The sequence below is a fragment of the Oryctolagus cuniculus genome, unplaced genomic scaffold, assembly GCF_051225735.1.
Source record: "Oryctolagus cuniculus isolate XC-2025 breed Fujian yellow rabbit unplaced genomic scaffold, ASM5122573v1 ptg000056l, whole genome shotgun sequence".
In the NCBI taxonomy this organism is placed as follows: domain Eukaryota; kingdom Metazoa; phylum Chordata; class Mammalia; order Lagomorpha; family Leporidae; genus Oryctolagus; species Oryctolagus cuniculus.
In genome coordinates, this window is record NW_028301700.1 from 179,462 (window position 1) to 205,534 (window position 26,073).

Consider the following 26,073-nt stretch of genomic DNA (forward strand, 5'->3'; position numbering starts at 1 on the left):
AAAAAAAAAAACTATGGAATACACACGATCATAAAAAAGGTTCAAGTCAAGATTCATTAATTTCTTTCCTATTGTTCTTCTGAGATCATTTTTCTCCAGTCAGAATGTTTGCTTCAATATTTGAGTAACATTTCAATTTTAATTTGAAATTGCATATATACTTATATATATATATAAATACACTTTCACATGATGTTTATAGGTGTCAATGAACACTGATGATACACATATACTGACAGCAGTACAAAATTCAGATTCCTCAACTAATACAGTGAAGCCAGACATGGATAAGTCAGCTATTGTCTCACATTGGATCCTTTGGAGATTATATATTTTGCTGTCTTGTTTGTCTTTAGTTTCAAAAAGTGAAGCTACGAAGTGGCTAAGTATGGTTTACCTTGAAAATGGTTTGCAGTGGCCGGCGCCGCAGCTGAATAGGCTAATCCTCTGCCTTGCGGCACCGGCACACTGGGTTCTAGTCCTGGTTGGGGTGCCGGATGCTGTCCCAGTTGCCCCTCTTCAAGGCCAGCTCTCTGCTATGGCCCAGGAGTGCAGTGGAGGATGGCCCAAGTCTTTGGGCCCTGCACCCCATGGGAAACCAGGAGAAGCACCTGGCTCCTGCCTTCGGATCAGCGCGGTACACTGGCCATGGCAGCCATTGTGGGGTGAACCAACGGAAAAGGAAGACCTTTCTCTCTGTCTCTCTCTGTCACTGTCCACTCTGCCTGTCAAAAAAAAAAAAAAAAAAAAGAAGAAGAAGAAGAAGAAAAGAAAGAAAATGTTTTGCAGCATTTAATGGATCTATGACTTGGTGATTGTTGACTTTTGAAAGATTTGCAAAATTTTCAGTGATTTTCTTCTCCAACATTGTTTCTCTTTGTTGTTTCTCCTTTTTAATCCTTTCCACTTGGGCCTACAATTCAAATATGTCAGCAGTTTCTCTGTGACTTATTTAATTCCTGCATCATTGTCATTTTTCATCTTTTATTTTCTACCCATTTTAAGACTGGATATTTTACTCTCACTTTGATTTGGCTTTCTATAAACAGAGATTATGCGTGCATGTGTTGAACAACAAAAACAAAAAAAAAAAAACAGAAAGAAGAGGCATTTTTAAATCTACATGTAGAGCTGCCTCCTCCTGCAGCTGCCACCTCTGCCAGGCTGAGGAGCCAGGAGTCCACAGCGCTGGCTCCAGTCTGCAGGCTGGGGACTTAGTGCCACGGCAGCGGCAGTAGCTGCAGTGCAACCAGCTTCCACCCCCAGGAGCGCCAGGTGCGGCCAGCCCACCCCAAGGCCAGAGCTGGGCAGGTGGATGCGGCTGGAAGATGGCGCTCTCAGGCCCACTCAGCATCAGGTGGTGGTGCCGGTGGGTGCTGTCCTGGATCCCAGCAGAGTTTATCAGCTTCCTGTTGGGCTGGTCATACTATGCCTTCGCCATCCAGCTCTGACTAATTTCCATGGAAAACATTGGTGAACAAGTTGTGTACTTGATATCTTATCACCTACTTTTCATGATGTTTGGTCCTACTGGAAAACTATCTTTACATTACCAATGGATCCTTCAAAAGAATGTCATCTCTTTTATGCAGAGAAAGAATTGTTGGAGAGAGAGCCAAGAGGACAACCCCAGCAGGAAATTCTTACTTGAGCAGCCAGGGATCTTCCCATTTATACCACGGCCATGACTGGAGCCATCCGCTACTGTGACAGATGCCAACTTATAAAACCAGATCACTGCCATCCCTGTTCCATCTGCAATAAATGTATTTTGAAGATGGATCATCATTGCCCATGGGTGAAAAATTGTGTGGGAATTTCAGATTAAAAATTCTTCCTTCTTTTCATGGCTTGTTCTCTGATGTACTGTATTTTAATGGCTGCTACAGACTTACAGTATTTTGTCAAATTTTGGATAAGTGGTCTACCAAATACTCAAGCCAAGTTCCATATGAGGTTTCAATTCTTTGCTGCAGCTAGTTTTCTGTCAGCTCATCTTCTCTGTTTGGCTATCACTGTTGGCTAATCAGCAAAAACAAATTTACATTAGAGGCATCCAGGAGTCCAGTATTTCTTTTTTAATTTTTTTTTTATTTTTAACTTTTATTTAATGAATATAAATTTCCAAAGTACAGCTTATGGATTACAATGGCTTCCCCCCATAACTTCCTTCCCACCCACAACCCTCCCCTTTCCCACTCCTTCTCCCATTCACATCAAGATTCATTTTTGATTCTCTTTATATACAGAAGATCAGTTTAGCATACATTAAGTAAAGATTTCAACAGTTTACTCCCACACAGAAACATAAAGTGAAAAATACTGTTTGAGTACTAGTTATAGCATTAAATCTCAATGTACAGCACACTAAGGACAGAGATCCTACATGAGGAGTAAGTGCACAGTGAGGACTCCAGTATTTCAACATGGAACTGATAAAAATGGATTCAAGTCAGGTCTCAGTAAAAAATAATGAGATAAGTTTTTGGTGATGAGAAGTACTGGTTGGTAACCATTTTCTCAAGTCTGAGTGCTGACTTGTTAACCAGGATCCTGAACAACCATCTACCCTGCAGGGCTGAATTCAACAGCTAAAAATCCTGAAAACCATCAGTTTCCTGCAAAGCCATAGAGAGAATCCCAGAGCCACCTTCTTATTGACTCTCAGTCTTGGACAGAAAACAACATAAACCTTGGAAGAGGCAAAGCTGGTATGAACAATCCTGCATTAACCATGGAGAATGAGACTTAATCCTCAAGCAAAGTAAATTCATGCTTTATTAAAGTATCGATGCTGTACATGGATGAAAGGCTCCCATATGAAGGCACCATTTGGATATGCAGAATATGAGTTGATTGCAAGTTGTTACTTAAAACATAACACACTTTTGATCCAATATACAGAATGTTATAAGTAACAAAGATTCTTATTACATATTAAAATTTTTATGGTTTATGAATCAAAGAAGAAATATCTTCCATCAAAAACTTGGCCTAAATTCATGGGCCAGTTTTCACTTAAATAATGTGGGTAGCACAGTTTATTACTTAAAAACTTCATTGATTATCTGATTTTTTTTATTTCAAAAATTGAGACTTAAGATATTGTTTCAGAATTAAAGGATTTTATGTCACATTATAAGGTGCTTGATTTGTAAAATGTTAGTTACTATTAAGAAGGTAGAGGAAATAAACCAGACTTCTTTTACTTTTTACTTCTGATAGGAAATGAGCCTGAGACTTAGTGACCCATCATAACTATGACTTCATTACAAAGTCCAAATGGCCTGTACTTGAAGATCACCATCCATTTTTATCAGACTTTAATCTACTTCTAGACTTTGCTCCCCATTAGAAAACAAGTATGAACATTGAAGCTGGAGCTTTCTGATCAAATGGCTAGAACACATTTCTGAGAATGAATCCAATGTTCTTAGAAAATAATTCTAAATCAGAAACACCTTTCTTCTTTTCTGATTTTTGTAATTGTAGGAAAATCTGTAACATTATTGACTTCTGATACATTTTTGTGGGCTTAGGTTTTTACAAACATCTTTTTTGGTCATTTCTCCTACTGAGCTTAGTAAAAGTATTGAACTTCTGTTAAGAATTCCTTTTGGGTCAATGGATTTGCCCTCCAGTAATATCTCTATTATTTGTCCTGTTAATCCTCCAGCGGTATCTATATTATTTTTGTCTTCTCATCAAAATTATGACAGTAAAACTATATGTTTCCTGAAGTACCTATCAAGATTAAATTATGCAAATCATTAAGCAAAAATCATATTGTTTTGGAAATTTAGTTCAGTATGAATTAAATGGCATGCTGCTTGAAAATTTAGTTTAAGATAAAAAGATGTTTCTGTTGATGCTAAGGTGTTTGGCTTCATTAAATATACTAAGAAGCTCTTGTGCTTTGTATGCACTATTTACAAAAAGAGCATTATTTTTTATTTGAATGAACTATAAGTTTTGTAAATGTTAACAATTAGGATAAGCTGTATACTTTTTTTAGTATTGACTGAGAATTTAAAGCAGATTATCTTTTAAAACCACATAGTTAAGTAACTGGTATGTAATCAAAGAGAAAATGATAATAAACTTTTCAAAATGTTTGTTAGAAAAATATTCAATACAGATAAACTAAAATACCAGAGGACAATGGAATAAAAGCTCTTTGCTATTACTTATCCTTGCTAAAAATACAAAAAGTTTTATATTAAATGTGTTTATGGAATGAGCTACATAGGCCAAGTCCATTTTATAGGAATGCAGTAATGCAATTCTTTGAACAATATAGCAGCAGTCTTTTTCAGACTTTTTTTTAAGCTGAAGAATTTGACAATCTGCTTCAAAAAATCTGGGAAGACATGATATATTCTGGCTTTTACCTTAAAGTTTTTTCAGGATAATTCATAACTACTGTTAGAAGTCTTAAGGGCAAGAGCAGCATTTGATGTATTCAGAATCATATGTAGCCAGATATTTTTTCAAAGCACAGGACTAGTATAGTGATATCCTGGACTGGATTCTGTTAGGTGTTCCCTCTTGCAAAGTGGAAGCCAGGGGAAAAAGAGGAATTTGTACCCTTTACCCTGCCATAGTACTGGTAACTTCCCCCTCTGAGTCTTTTATGTATTCACTTAAACACCTAAGTGAATATACCTAAAAATTGCATTTGGAAAAGTAAAAAAAAATTAAAATAAAAATTTTTCAAAAAAAAAGAAATCTACATGTATAGATTTAACTGTACATTCAAAGATTTCTTGTCATTATTCCTTCAATAATACAATAATTATTTTCATAGCATTTACATTTTAGTAAGTACTTAAGTAAATCCAGATGATTTAAGGTGTGCCAGAAGATGTGACTATGTTATGTATAAATACTATGCCATTTTATATAAGAGATTTAGGAATCCATGGATTTGGATATCTGTGAGTGGCATTGGAGCCAATCCTCCATGAATTCTGAAGGCCAGCAAATATTCCACTTCTCTAACTTTCACTTTAGTTTTTTCTAAGCTGTTATTAATTTCATTCACTGACTTCTTATTTTAGTTTTTCTATTTTTGTGTTAAAGTATTTCTATGTGATTTTTATACTAATTTTTATTTCTCTGTGAAAACTGTCTTATCATGAATCTTGAATATGTGTCAGTTATCTCTATTCTAGTCTGGATAACTCCAATATCTAGATCTCCAGTCATTCTGTTCATATATCTTTCTTCCCAGCATGTCTATTAAATTTAAGTTGTATGTTAGATACTCTGTATGAAAACAATGAGACATAATTTGAGGTTCTGAATGATCCTATCTTTATTAAGAGAAATTTTTCTTTTATTTTTTGCAAGCAACCAACCAGTGTAGTGACAGTTTATTTCAAAACAATCAATTGTTTACCTGCTACTGAAAATATAGTAAAGATGATTTTGAAGATATCAAGAGGGACAGCATTGTGGCTTAGCAGGAAAAGCTGTTGCTTTGTAGTCTCGCTAGTTTGAGCCCTGACTGCTTCTCTCTTGATTCAGCTCTCTGATATTGCACCTGGGATAGCAGCAGAAGATGGCCAAAGTCCTTGGGCCCTTGCATCCACATGGAAGACTCAGATGAATCTCCTGGCTTCAGAGTGACCCAGGCCTAGTCATTGCAATCATTTGAGTAGTGAACCAGTGGGTGAAAGATCTCTCATTCTCTCTCTCCTTTTCTCTGTCTGTAACTCTACCTTTCAAATAAATAAAATAAATCTTTAAAAAAAGAAATGTAATATTCTCAGTGACATTATCTGGTTTGAAATAACAGTGTCTTTTTTACTCTCTCCCAATTTTTGGCATAAGTAATACAAATTGTATAATTTAATAAAATTAATAAATGAATTAATGAATCAATGAATGTTGAAAAGAATAGCTGTATTTTAATATTTTATCTCTATTTGCATGAATTTATATATTTCCATTTTGTTTGCGCAAAGCTGGTAAAAATATTTTCTTGTTCAACATTTCTTTTTAATCTTTTTTTTTTTTGACAGGCAGAGTGGACAGTGAGAGAGAGACAGAGAGACAGGTCTTCCTTTCCCATGGTTCACCCTCCAATGGCTGCTGCATCCAGCGCACTGCAGGCAGCACACAAGCTGCTCTGATGGCAGGAGCCAGGTACTTATCCTGGTCTCCCATGGGGTGCAGGGCCCAAGGACTTGGGCCATCCTCCACTGCACTCCCAGCAGAGAGCTGGCCTGGAAGAGGGGCAAGGGGGACAGAATCCGGTGCCCTGACCGGGACTAGAACCCGGTGTGCCAGCGCCGCAAGGTGGAGGATTAGCCTAGTGAGCCGCGGTGCAGGCCTTTTTAATCTTAATATTTGGCTTTGCTTGCCTTCTTTAATTCCTTCCACCTGGCCCTCCTCCATCACTTTCCTTTTCCCCTCCCCTGATTCTCCCCTCCCTCTCCTTTTTCCCTTCTCCCCTCTTCCCCTGCACTTCTCTCTCCCTCTCCTTCCTTCTTCCTCTGTAGTACTTTTAAAATTTCTTGTGAATGAGCACAAAAATTTATACGTATTTATGGAATATCATGTTATGACTTGATATTTGTATACATTTATAATTTAATGTATAATCAGGGCTAATATATCTGCCTCCTCAAACATCATTTCTTTATGGATAAAATACTGAAAAGCCCTTCACCCAGTTTATTTTAGAATAATGTATAATACATTCTCATTATCTATAGTCAATCAACTGTACAATAGAACATCAGAAATTCTTTTTCCTATCTAGCTATGGCTTAGTATCTGTTCATCATTTTTTCTCCATCCTACACTTCCCCCCTACTCTCCCCAGAGTCTAGTAACCATCATTATATACCTAATTTACATTAGATCAACTGTTTAGATTCCACATGAGTGAAATCGCACAATGCTTGTCTTTCTGCACTTGGCTTAAAATTTCACTTAAAAATAATAAGTGAAATAATCCACACCCAAAATGACAGATATCATATATTTCCCCTGATCAGTGCTAAACTAATAGTGTATCTAAAATATAACATGTTATAGTGAAATGGACATTTTGAGATTTGATGATTGTTTACAGCCTTGTCTCTTCTGCTGAGGGACAGCATCTTTTTTCTTCATACCATTTGTTGAACTCCTTCACTTAATGTAGGGTTAACTTTATGATCATTAAGTAAATGGAAAATATATCTTAGTAAAAATTGAGAGTGGGAATGGGAGAGTGAAGCGGAAGAATGGTTGGAGCATGGGCAGGAAGGAGGGTAGGGTGGGTGTATTACTATGTTATTAAAATTTTATATATAAAATACATGAAACTTCTATAACAAATGGAATTTTAAGAAATGAAGCAACAATTTATAAAAATAAAAAGATAAATTTTAAAAATGGGAGAAAATATTTATATTCAATATATATGAAAATGTGTTAATAACTAATACATATGAGAAACTCAGTTTAATAGCAAACAAACAAATAATACAATTTATAAATGAACAACACATTTAAACATACATCTCTCAAAGGAAGTGTAGAAATGAATAACAGGTTAATGAACATAAGTAATCACCAGGAAAATGCAAATGAAAGCTACAATAAGTTATTATTTAATTCTAAATATATTGCCTGTTACCTAAAAGGCAAAGACAATGGATGGCAATGTAATTAAGTATATCCCCAAAAAGCATTAATATTCCCAATAAACTGAAAGAACTACTGTATGTTCCAGCAGTGCCACTATTGGAGATGGAGATATAGATAGATCTAAAAAGATAGATAGATAGATAGATAGATAGATAGATAGATAGATAGATAGATAGATAGATATCCCCAATGGAAATGAAATGTCTTTATTTTTAAAATTTTGCTTGTTATACAAATCTCATGTATTTCCTATATACAGATTTAGGAACATAGTGATACTTTCCCCCACCCTATTTCCCGCCCATACCCAAGACCTTCCTCCTCCTCCTTCTCACACTCCCACTCCTAATTTTTACCAAGATCTATGTTCAATTTACTTAAAAATCATATAGTTAACCCTACACTAAACAAAAGAATTCAACAAATAGTATGAAGAGGAAAAACAAAAAACACCATTCCTTAAAGGAAGAGACAGAGGCTGTAAAATCATCAAATCTCAAAATGTCTATTTCACTACATTGCATTTAAGGTATTCTATTAGTTACCTCAGATCAAGGAAAACATATGATATCTGTCCTTTAGGGACTGGCTTATTTCACTTAGTAAAACGGTTTCTGATAGTGCCCATCTTGTTGCAAAAGACAGGATACTGCATAGTGTATATATAGCATAGTTTCTTTTTCTAATTAAAAACTGATGGACATCTGAGTTGATTGCTGGTCTAAGCTATTGTAAATTGTGCTGCAATGCACATAGGGGCACAGATAACTCCTTCATATGCTGATTTCTTGTAGTTTGGGTAAATTCTCATGAGTAAGATGGCTGGATAATGGTAGGTCTATATTTGGATTTCTGAGGTATCTCCATACTGTCTTTCACAGTGGCTAGAGCAGTTCACATCCCATAAGAGTGGAATAGAGTACCTTTTCCCCACATCCTCACTAGCATTTGTTGTTTGTTGATATCTGCATGAGAGCCATTTTAACTGGAGTAAGAAACCTCATTGTGACTTTGATTTGCATTTGTCTGATGGCTAGTGATACAAAGCTTTGTTTCAAGGATTTGCTGGCCATTTGAATTTCCTCTCTTTAAAATGTCTGTAGTAGTCCTTTTCCAATTTTTAACTGGATTGTTTGTTTTGTTGTTGAATTTCTTAAGTACTTCATAGATTCTGAATGTCCACCCTTTATCAGTTGCATGTTTTGCCAACATTTTTTCATATGCAGTAGGTTGTCTCTTCACTTTGCTGATTATTCCTTTTGTAATACGGATGCTTCTCAGATTGATGTAATCCCATTTGTCAATTATGGCTTTGATTGCCTGTGTTTCTGAGGTCTTTTCCAAGAAGTCTTTTCCTATGCCAATGCGTTGCAGAGTTTCCCCAATATTCTCTAATAATTTGATTGCATCAGTTTGTAGATTGAATTATGTGATCCATTTTAAGCTCAGTTTTATGTAAGGTGTAAAGTAGGGGTCTAGCTTCATATTTCTGCATGCAAAGAACCAGTTCTCCCAGCACCATTGATTGAAATGACTGTCCTTGTTCCAGGGATTGATTCAGCTCCTACATCAAAGATAAGTTGATTGTAGATGCATGGATGTTTTCTTTAGTTCCTATTCTGTTCCATTGGTATCATATGTTTTTATGCCAGTACCAGGCTGCTTTGATTATTGTTGCCCTGTAGTATGTCTTGATGGTTCTGATTTTTTGTTGTGTAAGATTGCTTTAGCTATTTGGGGTCTCATGTGTTTCCACAGGAGTTTCATCATTTTTGCAAGATGAGTGAAGAATGTCATTGGTATTTTGATTGGCATTGTATTGAATCTGTAAATTGCTTTTGGTACTACCTTTCCAATTTGTATACCTTTGATTTCATTTTCTTGCTTAATGAACTGGCTAAAAATTCCAGGACTATATTAAATATTAGTGGTGAGAGTGGCCATCCTTGTCTGGTCCTGGATCTTAGGGAGAATGCTTCTCACTTTTGTCCACTGAAGAAGATGCTTGCCATGAGTCTGTCATAAATTGTCTTGTTTGAGGAATTTTCCTCCTATACCCAATTTAATTAATGATGTCATCATGAAAGGATATTCTATTTTGTCAAATGCTTTCTCTACTTCTATTGAGATAACCATATGGGTTTTGTTCTTCCATTTTTTAATATGATGTATCACTTTGTTTGATTTGCAAATGTAGAACCATCTCTGTATACCAGGGTAAATCCCATTTGGTTCTGGTTAATGTTTTTTTTTTTTTTTTTCTGATGTTGTTGTTGGATTTGGTTAGCTAATATTCTGTTGAGGATTTTTTCATCTATTTTCATCGTGAATATTGGTCTATAGTTCTCTTTCTCTGTTACATCCTTTTTCTGGTTTAGGAATTAAGGTGATGCAGGATTCACAGAAGGAGTTTAGGAGTATTCCTTCCCTTTCAATTCTTTTTGAATAGCTTGAGCAGAATTATAATTAGTTCTTTAAATGTTTGGTAGAATTTAGCAGTGAGGCTGTCCTGTCCTAGACTTTTCTTTGTTTAGAAGGTTTTTCTTACTGGCTTAATTTCCATCTTGGTTATTTGTCTCTCTAGGTTTTTTATGTCTTTATGTCTTCCTGACTCAATTTTTGTGGACTGCATGTCTCTAGGAATCCATCCATTTCTTCTAGTTTTCCCAATATGTTGGCATACAGCTCTTTGTAGTAATTCATGATAATCCTTTTTTATTTCTGTGGTATCTGTTGTTACATTTACTTTTTCATTTGTGATTTTATTGAATTGGGTCTTCTTCCTCATTTTTTGTTATTTGTGTCAATGGTGTATCACTTTTCTTTATTTTTTCAAAAAACCAGTTTTTCATTTCAGTGATCTTTTTTTTTTTATTTTGGGGGAGGATTTCCATTTTGTTTAATCATTCTATAATCATAATAATTATTTTTTCTATTAATTTTTGTTTGCTTATTGTTTTTCTAGACCCTTGAGATGAAATGATACCTCACTTATTTGGTACATTTCCAATTTCTTCATGTAGGCACTGATTGCTATAAACGTCCTCATTAACAGTGCTGTTGAGTATTCCTTAAGTTTTGATATGATGCACTGTTGTCTTCATTTGTTCCCAGAAAATTTTGATTTATTTTTTAATTCCTTGTATGATCCACTGCTAATTCAGGAGCATATTGTTCAGTCTCCATATTTTTGCAAGTGATTAGAGATTCCTGAGTTACTGATTTCTAGTTTCATTGTATGGTGGTCACAGAAGATGCATGATATGATTTTGCATATTTTGAATTTGCTGAGACTTGTTTCATGGCGTAACCTATGTTCTTTCTTAAAGAAAGTTCCATACATTAGTGAGAAGAATGTGTATTCTGCAACTATGTGGTGAAACGTTATGTAGATATCAGTTAGGTCCATTTTGTCCATAGTGTCAATTAGCTCTGTTATTTCTTTGTTGATATCCTGTCTAGTTTGATCTTTGGATGAAATTTGGGTGTTGAAGTTCCCCATTACTACTCTACTGGAGTCGATGTCTCCCTTTAGATACATTAACATATTTTTAAATAGCCAGGAGCCATGTAGTTGGGTGCATATACAATACTAGTCACATCAACTGACAGTGGAGGCAAATGGTACAAAAAGCTTGTATTGCGCATCAGACATAACCCAGGCCTTTCATATCCTGTCAAGATTGTGAATCTATGCCGGCACCGTGGCTCACTAGGCTAATCCTCTGCCTTGCGACACCAGCATACCAGGTTCTAGTCCCGGTCAGCGTGCCGGATTCTGTCCCGGTTGCCCCTCTTCCAGGCCAGCTCTCTTCTGTGACCAGGGAGTGCAGTGGAGGATGGCCCAAGTGCTTGGGCCCTGCACCCCATGGGAGACCAGGAAAAGCACCTGGCTTCTGCCATCGGATCAGCATGGTGCGCCAGCCGTAGCATGCCAGCCACGGCAGCCATTGGAGGGTGAACCAATGCCAAAGGAAGACCTTTCTCTCTGTCTCTCTCTTCTCACTGTCCACTCTGCCTGTTAAAAAAAAAGATTGTTGTGAATCTGGCTTGTGGTCTTGTGTAGAGCAGCTTCAGCTCTTGGATATCTGGTAGTGCACCTGATACAAAGAATACTAATGAAGGTGGGTATAAGTTCACTTGACTGCTTGCTGTGATGGTTATAGCTGTTCATGGTGCAAGATTGGAGTTTTGAGATTCTTGCTATCCTTGTCCACCATGCCAGACACAGCTTCTCTCTGGTCTCTTTATGTTTCTATGGGCTTTTAGATAAGAGACAGAGGTGATTTGCTGATGATAAATTTGTGTGCTGGATGATGAGTGTGCACAGTCCTTTTTCTTGGATGCAGATGTCAAATATCCTGCCAGCACATATTAGATCCACCCAGGATTGCAATCTGTTTACAACTACAGTGTTGTAAATTCCCTGAAAAATCCCTACCCAACAAGTGAAGTTTGTGGATGTGTGGACAAGAGCAAGTGGGTGATGATGGCTGGCGTCTATACTGTGAGGTCAGTAAAGTGGTCAAATTTACATGAGGAATGACAAGGCTGCTGAGGTAGCATTTAGGAATCCAGGGAGAGAGCATTAGTGAGCAGGGCACAATGAGATCCATTAGAGAACCTAAGTATAGTATAGGTGTATGCAGACAAAGTGAAAGATTGGAAAAAATATTCCATGCCAACAGAAATCAAAAAAGAGCTGGCATAGCCATCTTAATATCAGACAAAATAAACTTTAACACAAAAACTGTTAAGAGAGACAAAGAGGGGCACTATATAATGATTAAGGGATCAATTCAACAGGAAGATGTAACTATTATAAATGTATATGCAGCTAATTACAGGGCACAAGGCTATTTAAAAGGTATGTTAAGGGTGTTAAAAGGAGACTTAGACTCCAATACAATAGTATTGGAGGACTTCAATACTCCAATTTCAGCAATGGAAAGATCAACCTGACAGAAAATCAACAAAGGAAACAACAGATTTAATCAACACTAGACCAAATGGACTTAACTGATATCTACAGGACTTTTCACCCTACAGTTGCTGAATATACATTCTTTTCAGCAGTGCTTGGAACTTCCTCTAGGATTAACCACATACTAGGCCATAAAGCAAGTCTTGGCAAATTAAAAACAATCAAAATCATACCATGCATCTTCTCAGACCACAATGGAATGAATCTGGAAATCAGCAACTCAGGAATCTCTAGAGCATATGCAAACATGTGGAGACTGAACAATATGCTCCTGAATGAAGAGGGGGTCACTGAAGAAATCAAAAGAGAAATCAAAACTTTCTAGAAGCAAATGAAGATAACTACACAACATATCAAAACTTATGGGATACAGCAAAAGCAGTGGGGGGCACTGTAATCCATAAACTGTACTTTGGAAATTGATATTTACTAAATAAAAGTTTAAAAAAGATAAATGCTTATAGCAATAGGTGCCTACATCAAGAAATTGGAAAGGCAGCAAATAAATGAGCTACCAGTCAATAACAGGGATCTAGAAACTCTACACAAACCAAACCCAAACTTAATAGGAGAAAAGAAATAATTAAAATTAGAGAACGAACCAACAAAATTTAATCCAAAAAATAACAAAGAGCAGCAAAACAAAGCGCTGTTTTTTTGAAAAAATAAGCAAAATTGACACAACACTGGACCAACTAACCAAAAACAGGAGAGAGAAAACCAAAATCATTAAAATTGGAGATTTGAAAGGGAATGTAACAACAGACACCACAGAACTAAAGAGTCATCAGAAATAACTACAAAGAGTTGTATGCCAACAAACTGGAAAATCTAGCAGAAATGGATAGATTCCTGGACACATACAACCTACCTAAATTGAACCAGGAAGACATAGAAAACCTAAACAGACCCATAACCAAGACAGAAACTGGATCAGTAATAAAGGCCCTCCCAACAAAGAAAGCCCAGGACTGGATGGATTCACTGCTGAATTCTACCAGACACTTAAAGAACTAACTCCAATTATTCTTAAGCTATTCAAAACAATTGAAAGAGAGGGAACCCTCCCAAATGATTTCTACGAGGCCAGCATTACCTGAAAAAGAGGCAGCAGAGAAAGAAAATTAAAGACCAATTTACCTCATGAACATAGACACAAAAAACATCAATAAAATTCTAGCCAATAGAATTCAACAAAACATCAGAAAGATAATCCACCCTGACCAAGGGGGATTTATCCCTGGTATGAAAGGATGGTTTAACATTTGCATTTCAATCAAAGTGATACACCACATTAACAAAGTGCAGAAGAAAAAACATAAGATTATCTCAATAGATGCAGAAAAAGCATTCAGTAAAATACAACACCCTTTCATGATGAAAACTCTAAGCAAATTATGTGTAGAAAGAACACTCCTCAACACAATCAAGGTGATTCATGACAAATCCATGGCCAGCATCATATTGAATTGGAAAAAGTTGGAAGCATTTCCACTGAGATCTGGTACCAGACAGGGATTCCCACTCTAACCATTGCTATTCAATATAATACTGGAAGTTTTAGCCAGAGCTATTGTACAATAAAAAGAAATCAAAGGGATACAAATTGGGAAGGAAGAAGCCAAACTATCCCTCTTTGCAGATGATATGATTCTTTATTTAGGGCATCCTAAGAACTCTACTAAGAGACTATTGGAATTATAGAACAGCTTGGTAAAGTAGCAGGATACAAAGTCAATAACAAAAATCAACCACCCTTATATATACAGACAATGCCATGGCTGAGAAAGGACTTCTAAGATCAATCCCATTCACAATAGCTACAAAAAAGTACCTTGGAATAAACTTAACAAAGGATGTCAAAGATCTCTACGATGAGAATTACAAAACTTTAAAGAAAGAAATTGAAGAAGATACCAAAAAAATGAAAAAAATCTTTCATGTTCATGGATTGGAAGAATCAATATAATCTAAATGTCCATTCTTCCAAAAGCAATTTACAGATTCAATGTGATAACAATCAAAATACCAAGGATATTCTTCACAAATCTGGAAAAAATGATGCTGAAATTCATATAGATCCACAGGAGACATCAAATAGATAAAGCAATCTTAGACAACAAAATCAGAGCCGGACCCATAACAAAACCAGATTTAAAGACATACTGCAGGGCAGTTATCGAAAGTGCATGGTACTGGCACAGAAACAGATGAACAGACCAACAGAATAGCATATAAACACCATAAATCAATTCAAATAGTTATAACAAACTTATATTTGATCAAGAGCCTAAAACCAATTCCTGGAGCAAGGGCAGTCTATTCAACAAATGGTGCTGGGAAAACTGGATTTCCATATGCAGAAGTATGAAGAAAGAAGCCTACCTTGCACCTTTCAAAAAATCCACTCAACATAAAGATCTAAATCTATGACCTGACATGATCAAATTATTAGAGAACATTGGAGAAACCTTGCAAGATACTGACACTGGCAGAGTTCTTGGGAAAGAATGCAGAGGCACTGGCAGCCAAAACAAAAATTAACAACTGGGATTCCATCAAATTGAGAAGTTTCTGTGCTGCACAATAAAGAGTCAGGAAAGTGAAGAGGCAACTGACAGAATGGGAGAAAATATTTGCAAATTATGCAACTGATAAATGATTAATAACCAGAATCTACAAAGAGATCAAGAGACTCCACAACAAACAAACAACCCACTTAAGGGATGGGCCAAGGACCTAACAGACATTTTTCAAAAGAAGAAATTCAAACAGTCAACAGACACATGAAAAAGTGTTCAGGATCACTAGGCATCAGGGAATGCAAATCAAAACCAAAATGAGATTTCACTTCACCCTGATTAGAATGGCTTTTATACAGAAATCAACAACAGATGCTGGTCAGGATGTGGGGGAAAAGGCACACTACTCCACTTTTAGTGGGAATGCAAACTTGTAAAGCCACTATGGATGACAGTTTGGAGATACCTCAGAAATCTGAATATAGCCCTACCATATGACCCAGCTATCCCACTCCTCACTATTTACCCAAGCGAAATTAAATTGGCAAATAAAAGAACTATCTGCACCTCAATGTTTATTGCAGCTCAGTTCACAATAGCTAAGATAGGGAATCAACCTAAATGGCCATCAACAAAAGACTGGATAAAGAAATTATGGGATATGTACTCTATAGAATACTACATAGACATAAAAAATGAAATCCAGTCATTTGCAACAAAATGGAGGAATCTGGAAAACATCATGCTGTGTGAAATAAGCCAGTCCCAAAGGTACAAATAGTATATGTTTTCCCTGATCTGTGACAACTAACTGAGCCTCTAAAAGGAAACCTGTAGAAGTGAAACTGACATTATGAGAAGCAATGACTTATTGATCACTGCAAAGAATATGGAATTTGCTATTTTAATCCAGTCAATTAATGTAAAGCAAATCATTCTGAAGAATATTACAGTATCCACAATTTCTGCAACATATGCCTTACAATACTAAGTATAAAATTCAAAATCACTATACTTGGGGGAAAAATGAAAATTTGAGTTATACTCAAGGGAAAAAAAAAACTAGAAAGAAACTTAAGTTAGGTGTTGAAAGTAGTAGGCCAGATACCTTAACAATTTCCAAGTATCTTTCAGTATTTACAAATCACATAAAGTAAGATAAAGACTGATAAACTATTTAAATTCTATAGAAGTAACAGTTATTACAGTGAAAATCTATTTGTAGGAAAGGGATAAAATAGCATAATGGAAGTTTAATCCCCAAAGTAAAAGTTGCCATCATAAAGAATACCGCAACACCAATTTTAAAAGACTTCTATTTCTTTCTCTTACCATGTGATGTTATCTGCTTCTTTCTACTTCTACTTCTACTTCTACTTCTTTCTCTTACCATGTGATGTCTCTCTTACCATGTGATATAGGAAAATGGTCCTTTCTAGATTGGCCTCTTGACTTTATACCTTCTGGCTCCCAGACTAAAAGAAATAACTGTTTTTTGAGGCAGGTCTTCTGGCACAGCAGGTTATGTCATCACTGGTGAAGCTCTCACCTCATAGAGTCTGATATGAGTCCTGGCTACTCAACTTTCCATTCAGCTTCCTGCTAAAGCATGTAAGAAGGCAATGTATAATTGCCCAAGTACTTGGGTTCCTGACAGAAATGCAGAGACTCAGATGGATGTTCTGCCTCCTGGCATCGACCTTGCCTGGTCCTGGCTGTTGTAGCTCCTATTGTGAGTGAAACCGGTGAGAGAATCTCCCTCTTTCTCTCTCTCTCTCTCTCTCTCTCTCTCTCTCTCTCTCTCTCTTATTAACAGAAAGAGAAAGTATATCCATTTTGAAAAAGTATTTTAAAGTAAATACATTTTAGCAAAAATGTTTCTTTCTAAATAACCTACTATGTGACATTCTTATAAAAATTAACTTAGATGGACATAGATCAAACAACATTTTTTATTTAAAGACTTTATGTATTCATTTGAGAGGTAGAGTTACAGTCACTTTCCAGATGGCTCAGCCAGAGATAAGTCAATCAGAAGCCAGGAGTTCCCTCCAGGTCTCCCACATGGGTACAGAGAACCACTTGGGCTAACTTATGCTGCCTCCCCAGGCCATAAGCAGAGAGCTGGATTGGAAGAGGAGCAGCTGGGACACAAACTGGTACCAATGTGGAATGCTGGCACCACAAAGGCTTAGCCCACCATCTCACAGTGTCAGCCCCCAAAAACCTTTTTTTTAATTAATGAAAGAGCCTAGACAAATATGCAAAGTTTTAGAAGTCCAGGAACTATATAGAAATTAATCTAACATTTAAAAAGAATTTTAAAAATGTTCTCTTTGGTTAAAAAAACCAAGTCTAGAAATACACAATTTTATAACCTTTATGCATTGTGGGTTTTTTATTTTTTTATTTATTTAACAGGTAGATACATAAATAGTGAGAGACAGAGAGAATGGTCTTCCTTTTTCCATTGGTTCACCCCATAAATGGCCACTACAGCCGGCACTGTGCTGATCCAAAGCCAGGAGCCAGGTGCTTCTTCCTGGTCTCCCATGAGGGTGCAGGGGCCCAAGCAGTTGGACCATCTTCCACTGCCCTCCCGGGCCACAGCAGAGAGCTGCACTGGAAGAGAAGCAACTGGGACTAGAACCCAGAACTCATATAGGATGTCAGTGCCACAGGCAGAGGATTAACCAAATGAGCCACAACTAATATCATGGGGGCCGGCGCTGTGGTGCAGCAGGTTAAAGCCCTGGCCTGAAGCACTGGCATCCCGTATAGGTGTTGGTTCTATTCCTGGTTGCTCCTCTTCTGATACAGCTCTCTGCTATGGCAGTACAAGATGGCCCAAGTCCTTGGGTCCATGCACCCATGTGGAGACTTAGAAGAAGCTCCTGGCTCCTGGCTTCAGACTGGTGCAGTTATGATGTTGTGACCATCTGGAGAGTGACAGAGAGACCCCTCTCTCTATCTCTACCTCTCTCTGTAAATTTTTCAAAGAAATAAATCTTTTAATAAAAAAAGCTAATGCTATGGTTAAGAAGCAATTTTATTTTCAGGATGAATGTTTAAACAAATTTCAGTATACCATAGAAAGAAACATCATTTTATTACTTAAATCTACACTACAGAAAAAAAAAATACTTGGGTGGTATTAACTACTTTTCTATTACTACAGATATACTGCACAGAAATCCACATACTGAAAATTCTATAGAATTTAGGCATTTAGCAACCTGAGTATTTTTGCCCACAACTGCACTGTAAAAATGGATATAACACATATTCATTGTACTATACCTTCCTAGTAATTATCCCAAATAACACACCTCCCAACACACAAGCCTTCAAATAATCTTCATCATGATCCTTGACATTACCATTTTTCTTGCTTTGCCCAATTTGAAATCAGTAAATATGACATTGACACACTTTGAAAAGTACTTGCTTATTGGAGTTTACCTTACCTTATGAAAAAGTCTGGGAATTGTTTATTGGAGATACAGGGTTTGGGCAAGATCCAGAGCAAACCACCAGATTGAGAGGGTTGTATATTGTGATGCAGGTTAGACTACTGCTTGGGACATATAACATCCCATAAGCAAATTTGTGGTTTTCATCCTGGTTATTCCATACTTAAAATAAAACACCCTGCTGTTGTACCTGGGAGGCAGCAGATGATGGATAAGTACTTGGGTTCCTGTTACCCTCAAAAGAGATGCAGGTAAGATTATTGCCTTCTGGCTTCAGCCTGACATAGCCCTGGCTGTTAGGATAATTAGAGAGTGAATCAAGCAGCAGATGCACAGTCTCTCTCTCCCCCTCTTCCTTTGTCCCTACCTCCTCTCCCCTTTCTCTGATGCTCTGCCTTTTAAAAAAATAATTGCAAAGAAAACCACAACATAATTTTTTTGATTTGTTATATATCAAATGCTGATATACTCTTGGTGAGTAGGGAGGAATTTAATTGCATGCCAAATACAATCAAGAGAATTTCACACAGACATGTTCATGAGCATGATTCATGCCAACCCTGTCAGCAAGGCTGCTGCCACACAAACTACCTGGATAACATAACAATGCATTGAGGGGTCAGTGCTGTGGATCAGTGGGTTAACACCCTGGCCTGAAGCACCGGCATCCCCTATGGGTGCCAGTTTGAGACCTGGTTGCTCCACTTCCAGTCCAGCTCTCTGCTATGGCTTGGGAAAGCAGTGGAGGATTGTGGGGAGCAACCCTGACTAGACTAAGTTACTGGAATTAAGACTTATTCTATGCATCTGCTCTCCCACAATATGGCACTGGGAGAGGAGGAAACAGCTTCTACACAGCTGCCTCCAGTTCAACCAATAAACAGCAGGACCTGCTTCTGATTGGAGGAGAGCAGCGTACTCGGCATGTGGGTAGCAGAGTTGGGATTGGTGGAAGAGGACTATAAAGGAGGAGAGAGACAACATGCACCAGGAGCATCTAAGAGGAACACCTGTGCAGCCCCTGAGAGAGCCGGCCGGCAGTGTGCCACTCTCCCGTGGAAGTGGGGAAAGTGGCAGGGGGAACCGCCCTTCCACAGAGGTGGAAGGGACAGTAGCCAACCCGGGAAGAACCAGCAGCAAACCCAGGGAGGGCCGAGCAGATGAAAGAACAGTGCAGGGTCCTGTGTCATTCCTCCACGAAGACGGGGAGCAACAGAGGATGGCCCAAGTGCTTGGGCCCCTGTGCCTGGGAGACCCAGAAGAAGCTCATGGCTCCTGCCTTCAGATTGGCACAGCTTGGGCCATTGCGGCCAATTGGGGAGTGAACCATCGGATGGAAGACCTCTCTCTCTCTCTGCCTCTCCTTTGACTTTCAAATAAATAAATCAAGCTTAAAAAAAAGAATTTTTTTTTACTATATTTGGGCATTGTATTGCATTTTTATTTATATTTTGCAAAGTAATTATCAGCAATAGTCTGATTTACTCTCATTTTAAATAATTAGAAATGGACTAACACTAAATCTCTGCAACATTACAATTGTCAAAAAATGGATAACTGACATTAAATGAGAAAAACTTGCATTATAAATATATTTGATTCACACAATCCATAAAAAAATATGGGGAAGTATGGTCATATAAAGACACTTGGTCTCTTCGACTAAAATAATTAGTGTTCCATCCTTGGGTCATATTCCAGAGTTGAGAAAACTATTCTAGTGCTTATACTGAAACAAAAAGTATGCGCAAACACAAAAGTTTTAATCTCCATTAGTGACATAATTAAGAGCTTCTGAAATCCATCTGTCCATCTAAATATCTAACAAATCTTCACTTACTGTTCTAAGGAATGGATCTGAACTTTTCCCTCTACTTGCTGGTTTATGTTACAAACTAGGCAAAAAGGTCAACAGAGGGTTTCATAAAACTCTCAAATGAGGACAGCTAGAATTGAGATGGTCTTGAGTGGAGTAGGACAGGGTACTGACTCTTGGCCCACAGCCTATCCCTGACTTTCTTTATGCCTCACCTATGGTTTGCCCTGTTGAAATTCCCAAGCCTTCTCTGATCCTGCCATTGCCCCTCAGTGACTATTGTGCAAAAGCAGGAACTTCAGTCTTGGAGTTATAGCCTAGGTACCCTCACCTCAGGACACAGAAGAAATTGCATGCTTAAAAAATGGGTCTCTATGGCATATTCCTTGAAATAAAATGAACTTTCAGGTATCAAAGAACTAGCTTAGCAACATAGAGTACTGGTTTCTCATACCCATTCCCATGAATTGTTCCCTTGGTCATCACACACGTCTGTCAATGGGGGCTGTTCCTACTGGGGTTGAATATTTGGATTCAATGAGGAATCCTGATATGAATAAAAGTGGGAAGACCATACTCAAAAATAGATGGATAATCTTAAACAAATTCTTTATCTGTTTCTTAAGTATAGATATCATATGATAATTGTAGTTCATGATTTTGAGTGCCAAGTCATAAGAGCAGTTCTAATAAGTAATTTGTACTGGATGAATGGGAATAAAGAGTCCTTGTAGTATAAAGGGAGAGACAAATAGAAAAGAGATTGGGTAATTAAGATTCCACCACAAGGATTATGAAATGAGGTTAATCTTTTTTTTTAAAGATTTATTTGAAAGGGAAATAAGGAGAGAGGCAGGAGAGACTGACAAAGAGATAGATGGATCTTCTTTCTTGTGGCTCACTCCCCAAGTGTCTGCAATAGCCAGGGTGGGGCCAGGAGTCAGGACCAGGCAGTTCTATCTGGGTCTCCTATATGGCTGGTAGGGATCCAAGTTCTTGGGCCATGTTCCACTGCTTTCCCAAACACACTCACAGGAATGTGGATCAGAAGCAGAGTAGCTAGGACTCAAAATGGCATGCCAATATAGGGTGCCAGCATTGCAAGCACTGTCCTAACCCACTACACCACAATGTCAGTCCCAAATGTTAGTCTTCTAAGATTCATCTCTAGTAAATTATATATTCACATGTTTCTGGTGTCTGACCATGTTTTGTTTCATGTTAATTCATTTCTTAATTTTATTCTCAGAAAAGATATACAGAAAAGATTAATGTCATCTTTTAACCAATATACCTTGGTCCTGAATCAATCACTGTTCTTTATCTAGTTAATATGCTGTCATCACTTGGTCTTACATTTATATTCATATTTATATTTATATGTAAATATAAAGTCACATTTTACATGCATTGGAATTTGAGACACTAAAATATATATTACATGAAAAGTTTGAAGTAATACAATATATTGTAAGTCATATAATTTTCTTAAATAGCATAATTGAGATATAAATGCAACTTACCATGAGATTCACCAGTTAAGAGTATCTATACAATTCACTGTTTTCATTTAGTTGTAATCATCACTATCAACAATCTTAGAATATTTTTATCTCCTTAAAGTGTTGAAGTTGAGCATAGTGTTTAATACACTGCTTGGGTCAGCACATCCCAGACAGCCTGGGTTTGAGTCCCAGCTCCATCCTGATTCAGCTCCAGCTTCCTGCTAATGCTCACCCTAGGTCTGTATCACCCAGAAGGTAGAGGCTCAAGTAGTTGGGACACCTAGCTACATTGGTGACCAAAATTGAGTGCCTAGCTTCCAATTTATAACTGTTTAAAAAATAATTTATTTGAAATTCAGAGAGAGTGACAGTGATTTTTCCATCTGGTGGTTTATTCCCCCATGTCCCCAAATGCCTACAGCAGCCAAAGTTGGCCCAAGGCAAAATTAGGGCTGAGGAATTCCATGCAGGTCTCATCTCCCAAACTGGTGTGGGCCAACATGTGTTGCCTTCCAGGCCTAATAGTCAGAAGCTGGATTAGAAGCAAAGTAGCTGGGATCTGAACTGACCCTCTGAAAAGGGAAGTGAGCATCCCAATTAACACTTAATTCTCAGTGTTATCATGCCTGTCTTACCAGCTCCCAATTTTAACTTAGCTCAGCCTTATTTGTTTTGAATGGAGAATGACCCAGCAGATGGAAGCTTTCTTTCATTGCTATTTGTCCTTGCTTATAAAATAAAAAATTAATAAAAAGAAGGCTGTCTTCTCAATATCCCCAATACTTTCAACCCAAAGTCACTGCAGATGTACTGTTTCTATGGATGTGCCTACAGTGGACATTTCATGTTGTGGGAGATTAGACCCAAGCGTCCTAATGCCCAATACAGAGTCTCCATTATTCAAGTGTGGTCTGGGCCCTATCTCTCAGCTACACTCACCCAGTGCATAGTTCTGGCAGCAGGCAACTGAGGACAGGAAAAAAATGAGGATGTCATCCCAAGCTGGCAGCTAGCAGTAGAGAGGGCCATGTGTTCTCAGTTGCACTTAGGAGTGGAGTTTCCATTGCACTGAGTCATGATAGGGAAGGTAGGAAACAGGTCTGGATCCATAAGCACTAAGTCTCTCTGCTCTTAACAAATCTGTCTTCAGTAAATATTTCTTTACTTGCTGTGTCTTTGGGATCATTTATAGGGATGTTATAAGAATTTTCCTTTTTTTTTTTAATAAAATTTGTCAGGGCTGGCATTGTGGCACAGTAGGTTGAGCCACCACTTGAACTACTCAGCATCTGCATTAGAAACCCAGTTCCAGTCCTCGCTACTATGAATCTGATCTCATTTCCTGATAATGCACCTGGAATGACAGCAAACTATTGTCCAAATGCTTCTGCCCCAGCCACATATATGGGAAACCAAAAGGAATTTGGGGCTACTGGCTTTGGCCTTGCTATGCCTGGATCCTTGGGCCATTGATGGAGTAAACTCCCCCTGCCTTTGTCACTCTGCCTTTCAAATTAATAAGTAATGTATCTTTTTAAAACTTTTTTATAAAACCTACTAAAATGAAGGCACACATATACTCACACTGTCATGCCAAAATTCTGTCTAGGAAACATACAATCTTAATGCTTACATGCTTTATCAATTATATTTCTAACTGCCAAACAGTAATGACACATTAGCCATAAAAATTAAACTAAATCAAATATCTCTAATAAATTACTGATGTGATCATTTATGTGCTTTGGAGGCTTTGAAGATTTTAGGAAGACCTATGTGATTATAATATAAATTTCATTTTAAATCCTGCAATGGTCACCCCAGTGTTCACTGAACTGGCAATATCAGTGCCTGTGTTGAAAAAAACACACTCAATGATAAATCTGTAAATTTCTTAAATACTATAAGTGGTATTCAAAGAGCAGAAAAGCCCACCATAATTCATGATTTAATTAAGTAGATAAAACTGAAAAAATATGAAACAACAATGAAAAAGGTACTACAGTGGTATTGGATTTATGCTTTTGGTAATGTAGCTTGCCAGTGTGTCCCTATAATGAAAAGTTTAAGTTTTGAGTAATTATAATTTAAAATTTTGAACATGTTAAGAAAACATCCCTCTGTTTGCTGTTTATGTTTTAGAAATTAGATATTGGATAACACACTTATTAAGTTTTATCATTTTCTATTTTTCATCATGTTATAATGTTACTGTGTAATTTTTAATAAGATTTCTTTATTTACTTGAAAGGCAGAGATGCAGAGAGAAGGCGAAGGAGGGAAGGAAGGGGAGGGAGAAAGGAAGAAAGGGAGAGGGAGGGGGAGATAGAGAGAGATGGAACATCCATCCATTAGCTCACTCCCCAAATGTCAGCAACAGCTGTGGCTACACTAGTCTGAAGCTAGGAGCCAGGAGCTTCTTCTAGGTCTCCCACATGGGTGTAGGGTCCCAAGTACTTGGGCTATCTTCTGCTGCTTTCCCAGGTGCATCAGCAGGGCGCTGGATCAGAAGTTGAGCAGCCAGGACTTGAACCCACACATATATGGGGTTCTGGCACTGCTTTCAGAGGCTCAAACTTCTATTCCACACTGCTGGCCCCACTGTGTCATTATATGGATTACTATATTTACTTTACCTCCACGCAACCATTAAACATCTTCACAATAATGTATCTATATGTACACAGGGGTTTGTGCACATGTGTGTCCATTCATGCACCAATATTTACATCAGTATTGAAAATAATACTGTGAGAAACATTAACACATTTCAGAAACTAAGTCTTTCTTGGAGACAGCTGCTTACAGGGCAAACCCCTGGGCCCTTTTAAGTACTACAGGCTGATCTGTATCTCTCTAAAATTTATATCATGAAATGCTGACAACCAATGTATCTCTCTAAAATTCATATCATGAAATGCTGACAACCAATGTGACACTATTTGGAGACAGGACTTTAAGCAAATAATTGACATCAAATGATATCATAAGCATGAAGCCCTGATCCAAACTAATCAATGTTCTGATAAGAAGGGCTGCACATATACAGAAGAAATACCATATAAGGGTGCAACAAGATGGTGGCTATGTGATAACCAAAGAGAGGTCTCAGGAGCAACCAAACCCATTATCTTCTTGCTCTCAAATATATAATCTCTAGAACTATGAGAAATATATTGCTGTGATTCAAGCCACATATTTGACAGTATTATGTTATGGCCACCCAAGCAAAGCAATGCACTTTTTATCTCTGCCTATATTTCCTACAGCCACCTATAGCCCCCACAATTATCAGACAAATACAGAAATTAAAAGCCATGGCTGAGGGCCAGCACTGTGGGACAGTGGGCTAAGGCTCCACCTGCAGCACCAGCATCTCATATTGACACTGATTTGTCACCTGGCTGCTCCACTTCCAATCCAGCTCTCTGTTTATGGCCTAGAAAAGCAGTGAAAGATGGCTCAAGCCCTGAGCTACTGCACCGATGAGGGAGACCTGGAGGAAGCTCCTGGCTCCTGGCTCCTGGTTTTGGATCAGACCACCTTCCAGCCCTTGGGGCCATTTAGGGAGTAAAGCAGTAGATGAAGACCTTTCTCTCTCTCTTTCCCTATCTGTCTATAACTGCCTCCCAAATAAATAAATAAAAATTTTTAAAAAAGAGATAATTGATATCACAGAAATATAATAGATCACTGGGACTATTAACAGCAACTAATACACCAACAGGTGTCAGCTCTACCTGGTATGCCACAGTGTCACCCTATTTTGCAGACATTTAAGGAGTGAACCAGCATATGGTAGATCACTCTGTATTTCTGCCTTTAATGAATTAAATAAATGAATAAAAATTTATAAAATATAAAATAAAATTACAAAAAGTATTTAAAAACAAGAATCAGCATGGGCATTTGGTGCAGCAGCTAAACACACACCAATTTTGATAACCATGTCCCATATCAGAGTGCCAGCTTTGAGTTCAGCAACCCCACTTGTGATCAATTTCCTGTGAATGCACCCCCTGGGAGGCAGTAGGTGATGGCTCAAGTTATTGGCTCCCTGCCATACATGTGGGAGACCAGGATGGACTTCCTGGCTCCTGTGTTCAATCTGGCTGAGTTGCAGCTGTTG

General features: G+C 37.7%; 1 pseudogene; it reads left to right on the forward strand.

Annotated features, from left to right (window-relative positions):
- Positions 1–1,328: 1,328 nt before the first annotated feature.
- Positions 1,329–2,892, forward strand: LOC127488365 (palmitoyltransferase ZDHHC2-like; annotated as a pseudogene).
- The last annotated feature ends 23,181 nt before the right edge of the window (positions 2,893–26,073 follow it).